A 14555-nucleotide genomic window follows, 5' to 3' on the forward strand; every position below is an offset into this window, starting at 1 on the left:
TTGGATTTGGCTTCTTGGCCGACATTCCCTTCTTGACCTTGGGAGTTGGATTCTTGACCTTGTGGGATTGATTTTTAGCCTTCGTGGCATTCCAGTCGCTATTGTCTGAATGTGGCCTCGAAGGGTTTCTTTTGGGGTATCTCCCTCTTGGTGTTTTCTACCAGCCATGTGCGTAGTAGGGAACGTATGCGCGATTTGGACAATTTCTGGCAATGTGTCCAGGTGTTCCACAGTGAAAACATGTCTTTTTCTTCACTGTGGAGTTGTTTCTTCCTGCCCCTGGTGGCGTATCCTTGCCTTGTCTCTTATTGTTCCCACATGCACACTTGCAACAAGTCGGCTGTTTCACTTGATTTGGTGGCCTGTATTTCTCAACAGCAGGTTGATCAAACGTAGCTGAGTTCGAAGCAACAGATTCAGAGTTCAATGAGATATTGGTTTGTTCAATGGTGTTCTCCTTGTTCTCATCCTCTGCTACTTTACCTGCACATGAAACAGAAACATCAGACTTTGAAACGATCTCATTATCAGACACAATCTTTTCATCCTCTTGCTTTCCCTTGTTTACTGACGAATCTGCGTTGGAAGTAGAAACATTAGAATTTTCAACATTAATAACTCCTCCTGACACAAATCCAACTCGTTTTCCATATTGAAGATGTGCCTCCCTGTCAATTTCTTCCTGTTTCATAGGGATGGATGTGTAGTTATGATTGAAATGTGGAGGAACATTATCATACCCTAGACCCTTGTTTTGATTATCTTTGAATTTTAATTGGGTTTCAAATAAGGTCTCGACTGTCTGACTTGACGCAGTATAATTTTTGAAATTAACATCTGTTTTTCCACACTTAATTTTCAAAGCGTCAAGTTCTTCAGTTACAGCAGCAAGTTTTTTCTTAATGTGATCATAATTTTCACACTTGTTGCTGTAATCTTCTTGGAGTTTTCGAAAATCCTTGATTTTGGTTTCTAATTGAGCTTTTAACGGTTTTTGTTCTTTCCTAATGGTGTATCTTTCATATTTTAGGTCCTCATTCTCTCTCTTGATTATATCTATTGATTCTCATAAAAATTTAATAGTTTTATCACAAGATGGAGTACATGAAACTTCATTTACCGGAATGGATGAGGAACTCATTTTATAAAAAAATGCTCTTTGACTATAAACCTCAAAAGTCAACCCTAAAAGTCAAATTTAAAAAGTCAAACTTAAAAGCTAAATTTGAAAATTTTAAAGTTAAATGAAAAAGTCAAAGTTTAAAGTCAAAGGTCAAACTTGAAAGTCAAAGGTCAAATTTTAAAAGTCAAAGTAAAAATTTTTAAGGTCAAAAGTCAAAAAAAATAAAAATCAAAAATTAAAAAAAATATGTTTGATTGAAAATGGAATTTTAAAACAAAAGAAATTGATTTTTGGGGTTAAAAATGCCAATTTTCGAAAGTTGAAACCGAGAAGGACATCTTATGTTCTAAATTTCGAAGGGATGCCACAAAGGATCTGCTAGCCGAGTTGGATAAGGCGTGGGGTTGATCAACTAGAGGTCGTGGGTTCGATCCCCGGCACTCCCAAATCTGTTTCCTTTTTTTTTAATGGAAGCTGCTATGCGAGGATGCGAAGCTGAGCCGTCCACCAAGCCGACCGCTGCTGAGCCGCAAGCGAGACAGCTGAGCCGAGAATCCGAGGCGAGATCGAGAACCCTCGTGAACCGAACACGTGCGAGGCTTGGACCGAAAGCTCGGACCGAAAACTCCGATCCGACCGAAAACTCAGGCCGAAATCTCGGACCGAAAATCCGACCGAAAGCCCTTCAAAGACCGAAATCCCTTCAGAGACCAAAAACACTTCGGAAATCGCTGTTCTTGACGAAAAACAGCGTTTTTTCACCTTTTTTGCTCCAAAACTCGATCAAAAACTCGTTTTTAGGAAAAACGCGAAGAAGAAACCCCCCTTATTTTGCCAAGATCTATCCAAAAACGCAACAATCTCTTCAAAATAAGATCAAATAAGCTCCAGATCTGTAAAAAAAATGATTGATACAACCAAGCTCTGATACCACTTGTAAGTCCCCAAATCTGCTTGTGTATCAATCAGATCCAATTGATGGTGCGGAATCCCAATCAATTGGATGATTTCAGATCAAAATAGAATATAAGGAGAAGAAGAATAACTTGAATCTATGATGTATTCAATGTTGGAATGAAGCTCCTTACACATAGATTCATACACACACACACTCTTCTCTCTAACTTTCTCTCACACCTTACGAACACACACTTAAGCACCTTGAGACCTCTTATCACCTCACCCACCTAACACCTATATATACATGGGCCACAAACTCAAGGCCGGACCGAAAACCCAATGCTAGACCGAAAACTCATGGGTTTTCGGTCCAAGCTACAATTAATCCCAATATTAGTTTTCGGCCCAAATGATAAAACAATAAATGCTTAGTAAAGCAAAGTATAAACCAATTTTAGACCCAACACTATTATTTTAGGAAAATTCTACCAGAGGTAAATGTTCATCCCAGTTCCCTTGGAATTTCGGGGTAAATGCTCTTAGCATATCCTCCAATGTTTAAATCGTTCGTTCGCTCTGACCATCAGTTTGTGGATTTTAGGTTGTACTTAGACAACAACTTCGTACCCAATTCCTCTTGTAGACTTCTCCAAAACCTCGACATGAAACGACTATCACAATCTAATACAATCGTTAAAGGAACACCGTGAAGTCTTACTATCTCCTTCACATAAGCATTTGCAAGTTTATCCATAGACCATTTTTCATTGGCTGCTATGAAGTGTGCACTATTAGTAAACCGATCAACGACCACCCAAATCATGTCGTGACCGTTCTTCGTTCTGGGTAGTTTAGTCATAAAATCCATGGTGATGTCTTCCCATTTACCCATTGGTACAGGTAAAGGTTCTAAACTCCCATACGGTTTCTGATGTTGTGCCTTAACCCTCGCACATGTCACACATTCGGCCACATACTTTGCAAAATCGAGCTTCATCGTCGGCCACCAGTAGTAGGATTTTAGATCCCTATACATTTTCGTGCTGCCGGGATGAATCGAGTACATGGTCTTGTGAGCTTCCTCCATCAGAAGATCTCTTATTCCTCCCATCTTAGGTACCCAAATCCTATCTTGGAATACCTTCAGTCCTTGACCGTTTGTATCGAACACTAATGTTTTGTCCAAACGTTCTTCCTTTCGGTCATTTTTCTCTAAAGCTTCTTCCTGAGCTTTCTTGATACTTTCACAATCGTAATCCTTAAGCAACTCTAGCCAGCATTGTTTTCTCATGTTCAATTCCTTCTGATTAAAGAGATATTGAAGACTCTTATGATCAGTGAAAAGTTTTAACTTTGTGCCATAAAGATAATGCCTCCATATCTTTAGGGCGAATACTACCGCTGCCAACTCAAGATCATGAGTAGGGTAGTTCTTTTCATGTTCTTTCAATTGTCTCGATGCATATGCTATCACCTTATCCCTTTGGGTCAGAACACAACCTAACCCGACTCCAGATGCATCACTATAAACTGTGAAGTCTTCAACTCCATCAGGTAAAGAAAGAATCGGTGCTTCACACAACTTCTTCTTTTGCTTCTCGAATGCTTCCTCGTGATTCTCATTCCAAGTATAAATAGCTCCTTTATGGGTCACAGCTATCAATGGAGCAACTATCAAAGAAAAGCCTTGGATAAATCTTCGATAATATCCAGCTAATCCCAGAAAGCTTCGGATCTCTGTGGGACTAATTGGTTGTTCCCACTTTATTATAGCTTCAATCTTAGCTGGGTCAACCATGATCCCTTCTTGCTTGACCACATGACCCAAAAATTGGACTTCTTGAATCCAAAAATCACATTTGGAGAACTTTGCATACAACTTCTCCTTTTTCAGAACTTCTAACACTTATCGCAGATGCTTGCCATGCTCCTGCTTGCTTTTTGAATAAATCAAAATGTCATCTATGAACACTATAATGGATTTATCGAGGTATGGTTTACAAACCCTGTTTATCAAATCCATGAATGCTGCTGGAGCATTGCTTAGTCCAAACGACATAACCAAGAACTCATAGTGTCCATATCTTGTTTTGAATACAGTCTGCTCAATATCCTGCTCTCTCACATTTAGCTGATGATATCCTAACCTAAGATCGATCTTTGAGAAAGAGCTCGAACCTTACAGCTGATCGAACAGGTCATCAATCCTTGGCAATGGTACTTGTTCTTTATTGTTTCCTTATTCATCTCTCTGTAGTCTATGCACATTCTCATGCTTCCATCTTTCTTCTTTACGAATAACACCGGAGCTCCCCAGGGTGATGAACTAGGTCTAATGAAACTGTTGTCCAACAACTCCTTAAGTTGCGTCATGGGCTCCTTCATCTCCGTCGATTCTAATCGGTATGGTGCTTTTGCTATCGCTGTTGTTCCTGGTAACAAGTCTATTTGAAACTCTACTTCTCTATCAGGGGCAAATCCAGGAAGATTTTCGGGAAAGACTTCCGGATAGTCACACACCACTGGTATACTTTGCATATCCTTTTTCTCCTTGTTAGCATCGATCACAAATGCCAAGTATGATGGTCATCCTTTAGATACACATTTTCTGGCTTTCATTAGGGAAATGATTCCAGAATTTACTATGTGTTTGTCCCCGTACACCATAAATGATTATTTTCCACGCGGGTTTACCCTCACTATCTTCTTCTTGCACAATATCTCGACACCATTGGCGCTAAGCCAATCCATTCCCAATATGATGTCGAAACCATTCAACTCAATGGGTAACAGCTCCTCGTGGAATTCGTTTCCTTTAAAGTCGATGACAATATTATTAATGCAATCGCTAACCGGTATGAATTTATCACTAGAAACTTCTACAATTAGGGCATCATCAAGTTTTTCTATAGGCAATGCTAGTCTTTCACCAAATTTATGTGACATAAAGGAGTAATTTGTATAGAAATCAAGCAATAAATTGGCATGCAATCCATTTACAAGAAAGGTACCTGCAGCGACATCTGTTGCATCCTTTGCGGCTTCCAGTGTCATTTGGAAAGCTCTCGCCTTCGGATTTGGTGGGAGATTGGGCCTTGCTGTCTCTTTCTTCTTTGGGCAGTCCCTCAATATGTGCCCCTCTTCGTTGCATCCATAGCAAATTTTCTTATTGAAGGTGCATTCATTGGCATAGTGCCCAGCCTTTCCACATTTAAAACAACTGACCTCCTCGCTACATTTCCCAACATGTTTCTTCTTACACTTGTCACACCATTTTGCTTCGCCTCCTCTTCCTCTCGAGCCAGACTTTGAGAATTTACTTTTCTTGTTGGATCTCGAAGATCCATAGAACTTCCTTTGCTCACCAACCTCTTTCCTCTCCTGACCTCTTTCCTTTAACTGGGTCTCCACATTTTTAGCTTCTCGGACTACTTTCTTCAGAGTAGTTGCCATCTTGACCATTGGGACAAAGTCGGCTGGCAGTCCGTTTGCGAACCTCTGAATTTTTGAGAGTTCAGTTGGCACTAAGTATGTAAATAACTTCATCTTTTCGGTAAACGCAGTGGCATAGTCGTCAATGCTCATTTTCCCTTTCTTCAAGTTCTAAAATTCATTGTTTAGATCTATCAGATCTATCTCTAAGTAGTATTGCATCTTCAACTGCTCCAAGAACGTTTCCCAATACATTTTCAGGGCTTCTCCACATGGCATCGTGTCTGCCAATAGTTTCCACCAACTTAAAACTCCAGTCTTCAGTTGGTTGACCGTAAAAATAGTTTTCTGCTTGTCGCTACAGTTGCAGCTTTAAAATATCTTCTCTATTTCGGAGATCTAGTCCATAATCTCTACAGGTTTTGGGCTTCCGGAAAGACTTGGCGGTTTGGCGCCCAAGAAATTCTTATACATACGCTCATCTCTATTGATTTCCCTCTCCGGGTTATTCCTTTCTGCCACTGTGGGTTCCACTTGACTGACAGTACGACTGTAATTTCCTTCCTCCTATTGTCTGTCATTTAGGTCAGGTTGTTCAATAGGCAATGAAGGTTTACTCCTGTTGTTCAGCAATAGTTATCTCATTTCTTCCCTTTGTTCAGCCATCATTGCCTGAGTCATGGCTTGTACTCCATCCATTGTGATTGGTTCTGGTGCAGCTTCTAGTATTGGCACCTGCTCAATCACTTGGGGTTGAGGTTGCTGATTTATATTCGCGTTTCCAGCTCCACTTCGGCTTCTTGCCATTTTGATATATGCACCAAATTAGGCGAATTTAGATCTTTATTCACGATAGATATTTAAATTCTCCTTATCACTTCGAAACGTTTACATTCTAGTTCTAATATCGTAGTGATACGCTTAGAATTCTGAACACATAAGGTTTCTAGATCTGATCAGCAACAGACCATAGATCCGCACAAATAATAGCATATATGGCAAACATATAACATTTAGCACATAAAAACATTTTAGGCATCTTTCCTAAAGTATACTAGTGCTCGTGTCTAAAATATGGTAGACACTCGTCTCACGATCATCACATAGCATTCTAAGTTTAAGTCTAGAAATCCTACAAATTCCTAGTTCGCTTAAACTAATGCTCTGATACCAACTGTGACATCCCCATTTTCACGGCCAGAAAAGACCGATTTCGTTTATGCTTTTATAATAAAATCAGAGTAATCTTTCAAAGAAAAGTGTTGCGGAATTTGTTCCCAAAACAAAATATGCTAAAATTTATCAAAGCATTTCTTAAATAAATGTATTTTCATAATATTACAAAACCTCGGGATGTCATATTCCGATACAGACCAAAAGCATAAACAGTACGATATAGGGCTTACAACATTTATTTACATCTAATGGCCTATAATCCCAAATCCCTTGTCATCATCCAACTATGATCTTGTTCCACTACCTGGAATACAGAAAGCTGAGTGGGTCAGGCTTGGAAGCCTGGTGAGCACATAGGGTTTTCAACCCACAATAAATAAATTTATTAATTTCATTAACCAACAATAAATTTATTAATTTCATTAACCAACAATAACCCTGATTACCCATTCTTGTTATCCTCACTTTACGTCCCTAAACACCTATCATAAGGGACCTAGCCTAAGGATCATCATCAGGATGGAAAATACTGCTAAGGGTATTCCTCAGCCATATATGTCCGTAAGGCAACCATGACGGGGATGGAGTACATCGGTGAACACATCGTTCACAAACATCTATAGGTTGCGAGCCTGCTAGCATTCCACTGGACTGTCTAGAAAGGTCTGTGGTCATCATCTATACTCCGCTAGATGACTAGAACATCAACAACTACGAGTCCTCTCATCATTTTTATTTCATCACACATCAATTATTTCATCTACCCATGTTTTACCCAACATATTTGTAGATAAAAATACATATATGTTTTACCCAACTATTTCATCATAATTAAATATAAGGCACATAAAATCAAATAATTCTCTCCCCCTTAGGATGACTCCGTCCCCAGAATCATACATCAGCAAACAAATGTGGATAGCTACTCATCATGTCACTCTCCATTTCTCAGGTGAGATTTGGTCCATTCGTATGTTTCCATCTCACAAGCACTAAATCGACCATCTTGCGTCTCAACTTCTTAGTTTTACGGTCAACGATTGCCTCTGGTTCTTCAATTAGCCTCTTGCTTTCATCCACCTTAACTCAAAAATTGGAATTATGTGGGGAACGTCTCCTGTGAACTTCCTTAAATAACACGCATGGAAAGTGTTATGAATACCATCTAGTTCTTCTGGTAGTTCTAGCTTGTAATCTTGGTTCCCAATCCTCTAAAGAACTTTAAACGGTCCAATGAACCTTGGAATCAACTTTCCCCTTTTACCAAATCTTATCAGTCCCTTCCATGGCAAGACTTTAAGTAAAACAGAGTCCCCAATTTCGAATGTAATCGGTTGTCTTTTCTTATCAGCATAGCTCTTTTGACGATCCTGAGCTGCTAACATCCTTTCCCTAATCACTTTCAGCTTTTCTAAAGTCTGATGAACTATCTCGGGTCCCATAAACTACTTTTCCCCAGCTTCAAGCCAACATGACGGCGTTCGACACTTTTGTCCATACAAAGCTTGATAAGGTGCCATCTTGATGCTCGAGTGGAAACTATTATTGTAGGAAAATTCTACCAGAGGTAAATGTTCATCCCAGTTACCTTGGAATTTCAGGGTACATGCTCTTAGCATATCCTCCAATGTTTGAATCATTCCTTCGCTCTGACCATCGGTTTGCGGATGTTGGGCTGTACTTAGACACAACTTCGTACCCAATTCCTCTTGTAGACTTCTCCAAAACCTCGACGTGAAACGACGATCACGATCTGATACAATCGTTAAAGGAACATCGTGAAGTCTTGCTATCTCCTTCACGTAAGCATTTACAAGTTTATTGATAGACCATTTTTCATTGACTGCTAATGAAGTGTGCACTTTTAGTAAACCGATCAACGACCACCCAAATCATGTCGTGACCGCTCTTCGTTCTGGGTAGTTTAGTCACAAAATCCATGGTGATGTCTTCCCATTTACCCATGGGTACAGGTAAATGTTCTAAACTCCCATACGGTTTCTGATGTTGTGCCTTAACCCTCGCACATATCACACATTCGGCCACGTTTTGCCCAAACGTTCTTCCTTTCGGTCATTTTTCTCTAGAGCTTCTTCCTGAGCTTTCTTGATACTTTCTACAATCGTTGAGACAACTTCGATTCTTAATGCCCTTGCCCTTTTCTTTTCAAGGCTCACTTTTCAGCTTAAATCAGCAGCTACAACATTTGCTTTACCAGGGTGGTAAAGTATTTCACAATCGTAATCCTTAAGCAAATCTAGCCAGCATCGTTGTCTCATGTTCAATTCCTTCTGATTAAAGAGATATTGAAGACTCTATATCTTTAGGGCGAATACTACCGCTGCCAACTCCAGATCATGAGTAGGGTAGTTCTTTTCATGGTCTTTCAATTGTCTCGATGCATATGCTATCACCTTATCCCTTTGGGTCAGAACACAACCTAACCCGACTCCAGATGCATCACTATAAACTGTGAAGTCTTCAACTCCATCAGGTAAAGAAAGAATCGGTGCTTCACACAACTTCTTCTTTAACTTCTCGAATGCTTCCTCGTGCTTCTCATTCCAAGTATAAATAGCTCCTTTATGGGTCAAAGTTGTCAATGGAGCAACTATCGAAGAAACGCCTTGGATAAATCTTCGATAATATCCGGCTAATCCCAGAAAGCTTCGGATCTCCGTGGGACTTTTTGGTTGTTCCCACTTTATTATAGCTTCAATCTTAGCTGGGTCAACCATGATCCCTTCTTGCTTGACCACATGACCCAAAAATTGGACTTCTTGAATCCAAAAATCACATTTGGAGAACTTTGCATACAACTTCTCCTTTTTCAGAACTTCTAACACTTCTCGCAGATGCTTGTCATGCTCCTGCTTGCTTTTTTAATATATCAAAATGTCATCTATGAACACTATAATGGATTTATCGAGGTATGGTTTACAAACCTTGTTCATCAAATCCATCAATGTTGTTGGAGCATTGGTTAGTCCAAACAACATAACCAAGAACTCATAGTGTCCATATCTTGTTCTGAATGCAGTGTTCTCAACATCCTGCTCTCTCACCTTTAGCTGCTGATATCCTAACCTAAGATCGATCTTTAAGAAATAGCTTGAACCTTGCAGCTGATCGAACAGGTCATCAATCCTTGGCAATGGTACTTGTTATTTATTGTTGCCTTATTCACCTCTTTATAGTCTATGCATATTCTCATGCTTCCATCTTTCTTCTTTACGAATAACATCGGAGCTCCCCAGGGTGATGAACTATGTCTAATGAAACTGTTGTCCAACAACTCCTGAAATTGTGTCATGAGCTCCATCTCCGTTAGACCTAATCGGTATGGTGCTTTTGCTATCGGTGTTGTTCCATGTAACAAGTCTATTCAAAACTCTACTTATCTATCAGGGGGAAATCCAGGAAGATATTCGGGAAAGACTTCCAGAAAGTCACACACCACTGGTATACTTTGCATATCCTTTTTCTCTTTCTTAGCATCGATAACAAATGCCAAGTATGATGCACATCCTTTAGATAAGCATTTTCTGGCTTTCATTAGGGAAATGATTTCTGAATTTACTCTTTGTTTGTCCCCGTACACCATAAATGATTCTTTTCCAGGCGGGTTTACCCTCACTATCTTCTTCTTGCACAGTATCTCGACATCATTGGCGCTAAGCCAATCCATTCCCAGTACGATGTCGAAACCATTCAACTCAATGGGTAACAGCTCCTCGTGGACTTCGTTTCCGTTCAAGTCGATGACGATATTCTTAATGCAATCGCTAATAGGTATAAATTTTCCACTAGCAACTTCTACAATTAGGGCATCATAAAGTTTTTCTATAGGCAATGCTAGTCTTTCACCAAATTTGTGTGATATAAAGGAGTAATTTGCTCCGGAATCAAACAATAAATTTGCAGGCAATCCATTTACAAGAAAGGTACCTGAAGTGATATCTGTTGCATCCTTTGCGGCTTCCAATGTCATTTGGAAAGCTCTCGTCTTTGGCTTTGGTGGGAGATTGGGCCTTGCTGCCTCTTTCTTCTTCGGGCATTCCCTCAATATGTGCCCTTCTTCATTGCATCCATAACAAATTTTGTTATTGAAGGTTCATTCATTGGCATAGTGCACAGCCTTTCCACATTTAAAACAAGTGACCTCCTCGCCACATTTCCCAACATGTTTCTCCTTACACTTGTCACACCATTTTGCTTCGCATCCTCTTCCTCTCGAACCAGACTTCGAGAATTTACTTTTCTTGTTGGATCTCGAAGATCCATCGAACTTCCTTTTCTCACCAACCTCTGCCCTCTCCTGACCCCTTTCCTTTAACTGGGTCTCCACATTTTTAGTTGCTCAGACTATTGTCTTCAGAATAGTTGCCATCATGACCGTTGGGCCAAAGTTGGCTGGCAGTCCGTTTGCGAACCTCTCAATTTTTGAGAGTTCATTTTGCACTAAGTATGGAAATAACTTCATCTTTTCGGTAAACGCAGTGGCATAGTCATCAATGCTCATTTTCCCTTTCTTTAAATTCTAAAATTCATTGTTTAGATCTATCAGATCTATCTCTAAGCAGTATTGCATCTTCAACTGCTCCAACAATGTTTCCCATGACATTTTCAGGGCTTCTCCACGTGGCATCGTGTCTGCCAATAGCTTCCACCAACTTAAAACTCCGGTCTTCAGTTGTCTGACCGTAAAAACAGTTTTTTGCTTGTCGCTACAGTTGCAGCTTTCAAATATCATCTCCATTTCGGAGATCCAGTCCTTAATCTCTACAGGTTTTGGGCTTCCGGAAAGACTTGGTGTTTTGGTGCCCAAGAAAACTTATACATACACCCATCTCTGTTGATTTCCCTCTCCGGGTTATTCCTTTCTGCTACTGTGGGCCCCACTTGACTGACAGTACGACTGTAATTTCCTTCCTCTGACTGTTCGTCATTTAGTTCAGGTTGTTCAACAGGAATTGAAGGTTCACTTCTGTTGTTCAGCAATATTTGTCTCATTTCTTCCCTTTGTTCAACCATCATTTCCAGAATCGTGGCTTGTACTCCAGCCATTGTGATTGGCTATGGTGCAGCTTCTACTATTGGCACCTGCTCAATCACTTGGGGTTGAGGTTGTTGATTTCTCGCGTTTTTAGCTCCACTTCGGGTTCTTGCCATTTTGATCTATACACCAAATTAAGCGAATTTAGATCTCTATTCATGATATATACTTAAATTCTCCTTATCACTCCGAAACGTTTACATGCTAGTTCTAATATCCTAATCATACACTTAGAATCCTGAACATATATGGTTTCCAGATCTGGTCGACAACAGACCATAGATCCGCACAAATAATAGCATATATGGCAAACATATAGCATTTAGCACATAAAAACATTTTAGGCATCTTTCCTAAAGTATACTAGTGCTCGTGTCTAAAATATGGTAGACGCTCATCTCACGATCATCACTTAGCATTCTAAGTTTAAGTCTAGAAATCCTACAAATTCCTAGTTCGGTTAAACTAATGCTTTGATACCAACTCTGACATCCCCATTTTCACGGCCAGAAAAGACCGATTTCGTTTATGCTTTTATAATAAAATCAGAGTAATATTTCAAAGAAAAGTGTTGCGGAATTTGTTCCCAAAACAAAATATGCTAAAATATATCAAAGTATTTCTTAAACAAATGTATTTTCATTATATTACAAAACCTCGGGATGTCATGTTCCGATACAGACCAAAAGCATTAACAGTATGATATAGGGCTTACAACATTTATTTACATCTACTGGCCTATAATCCAAAATCCCTTGTCATCATCCAACTATGCTCTTGTTCCACTACCTGTAATACAGAAAGCTGAGTGGGTCAGGCTTGGGAGCCTGGTGAGCACATAGGGTTTTCAACCCACAATAAATAAATTTATTAATTTCATTAACCAACAATAAATTTATTAATTTCATTAACCAACAATAACCCTGGTTACCCATTCCCGTTATCCTCACTTTACGTCCATAAACACCTATCAAAAGGGACCTAGCCTAAGGATCATCATCGAGATGGACAATACTGCTAAGGGGATTCCTCAGCCGTATATGTCCGTAAGGCAACCATGTGGGGGATGGAGTACACCGGTGAACACATCGTTCACAAACACCTACAGGTTGCGAGCCTGCTAGCGTTCCACTGGACTGTCAAGAAAGGTTCGTGGTCATCATCTATACTCCGCTAGATGACTGGAACATCAACAACTCCGAGGCCTCTCATCATTTTTATTTCATCACACATCAACTATTTCATCTACCCATGTTTTACCCAACATATATGTAGATAAAGATACATATATAGTTTAAATCATTCAAAACATGTATAAAACATTCATTCAACATCCATCTCAAATAAACAAACAATATATATATATATATATATATATATATATATATATATATACATAACACGTATTTTACATAAAATACTTCATATATACGTGTAAGATGAAAGTGACTATACACTCACCTGATAAGATGGTGATTAGACAACACTTCATTCCTTAATATAATCTTTTTCGATGAAACCGGGAGGTTTGCTAAAAAACCGGGCTCTGGGCGGCCAGAGTTTCGACTCGAAAAACTCTTTTTCTCGGAGACTTTGGGCTCTCCGGGGCTTTCTTCTACTGTTAGGTAGGTTCCCTAGGCTTCGGGGGGTTTAGTGTGGCTTGCGAGTGTGTAAAGAGTGAATGATGGAGTGAATTTTGCAAACATAACCAGGCAGCCTCGCATGCTATTTAAAGGGTGATTTTTGGTCTCTCACGTCGTGAGCTCGATCCTGCTCACTTCGTAGACCCGCCGTGTGTTCCAAGCTTCGAAATGTGGCGTTTTGACTCCTCATGTTGTGGGAAATCCTTGCTCACATCGTGAGCTTTTAACTTATCACTCCTTAGACTTGCCATGCGTCTTCTAGCTTCAAAGTGGTGTTTTGACTCCTCACGTCGTCAGAATTAGTGCTCACGTCGTGAGCCCAGTCAGATTAGGGTTTCTGACACGTGTCGTGCTCTCAGACAACTGTATCTTCGGAAGGCCAAAACTTTTGCATACAAGCTCCGTTTTTGACGTTCTTTATATCCACGCGAAGCTGGAGATGTACTCTACAACTTTCATATAGAATCCTAAGGCTAAAAAGTACTCTATCATAAACTTACCTTTTACGATTCCCGGTGTCGTGCCGGTTTTGTCGCGAAACTTCGACAGGTCATAACTTCTTCGTTATAACTCGGATTTCGGCGTTCTTTATATTTCCGGAATCCTTGTTACGACCACTACAAATTTCTTCATAAATATCGGGTTTATCTAACATTTTATTTTTGACACTTATTTTTATGCTTAATTTATTATATCATCATAATTAAATATAAGGCACATAAATTCACATCATTCATTCTTTTTACTTCAAAACACATTACAATTGTTGACCTAGACTATTACATCATCTTTAATGCTTAGCCCAGAAACACGGGCGTTACAGCTACCCACATAAATCTTTTGGATATCTCTTCTATAGACCGAGTGACGATGTTGTCTTCGTTGCGAGGAGAGGGGTTTTCTGCGAAAGAGAACTCATATGCCAAGAGGACAGTGGGAGGAAAATTGACCTTGAAGAGCTTCAAGAGTTAAGTGATGAAGGAACCTCAAACACTAGCGCTCAACCCGAGGAGGAAACTCCAGTTGAACCAATTGACGAGTCCTTACCACTAAGACATTCCAGTAGAGTTAGAATGGCACCTGAGTTTTATGGTTACGATATTACTACTGAAGGTGATACATTTATCAGTGACAGTACATTGGTAAATTTGGATTAACCCAACAACTACAAGGAAGCCATGGCAAGCCCCGAGTTTGTAAAATGAGAAGAGGTGATGGACAGTGA

This window comes from Lactuca virosa, chromosome 8, assembly GCF_052849685.1.
Source record: "Lactuca virosa cultivar CGN04683 chromosome 8, Lactuca_virosa_CGN04683_v6, whole genome shotgun sequence".
NCBI lineage: Eukaryota > Viridiplantae > Streptophyta > Magnoliopsida > Asterales > Asteraceae > Lactuca > Lactuca virosa.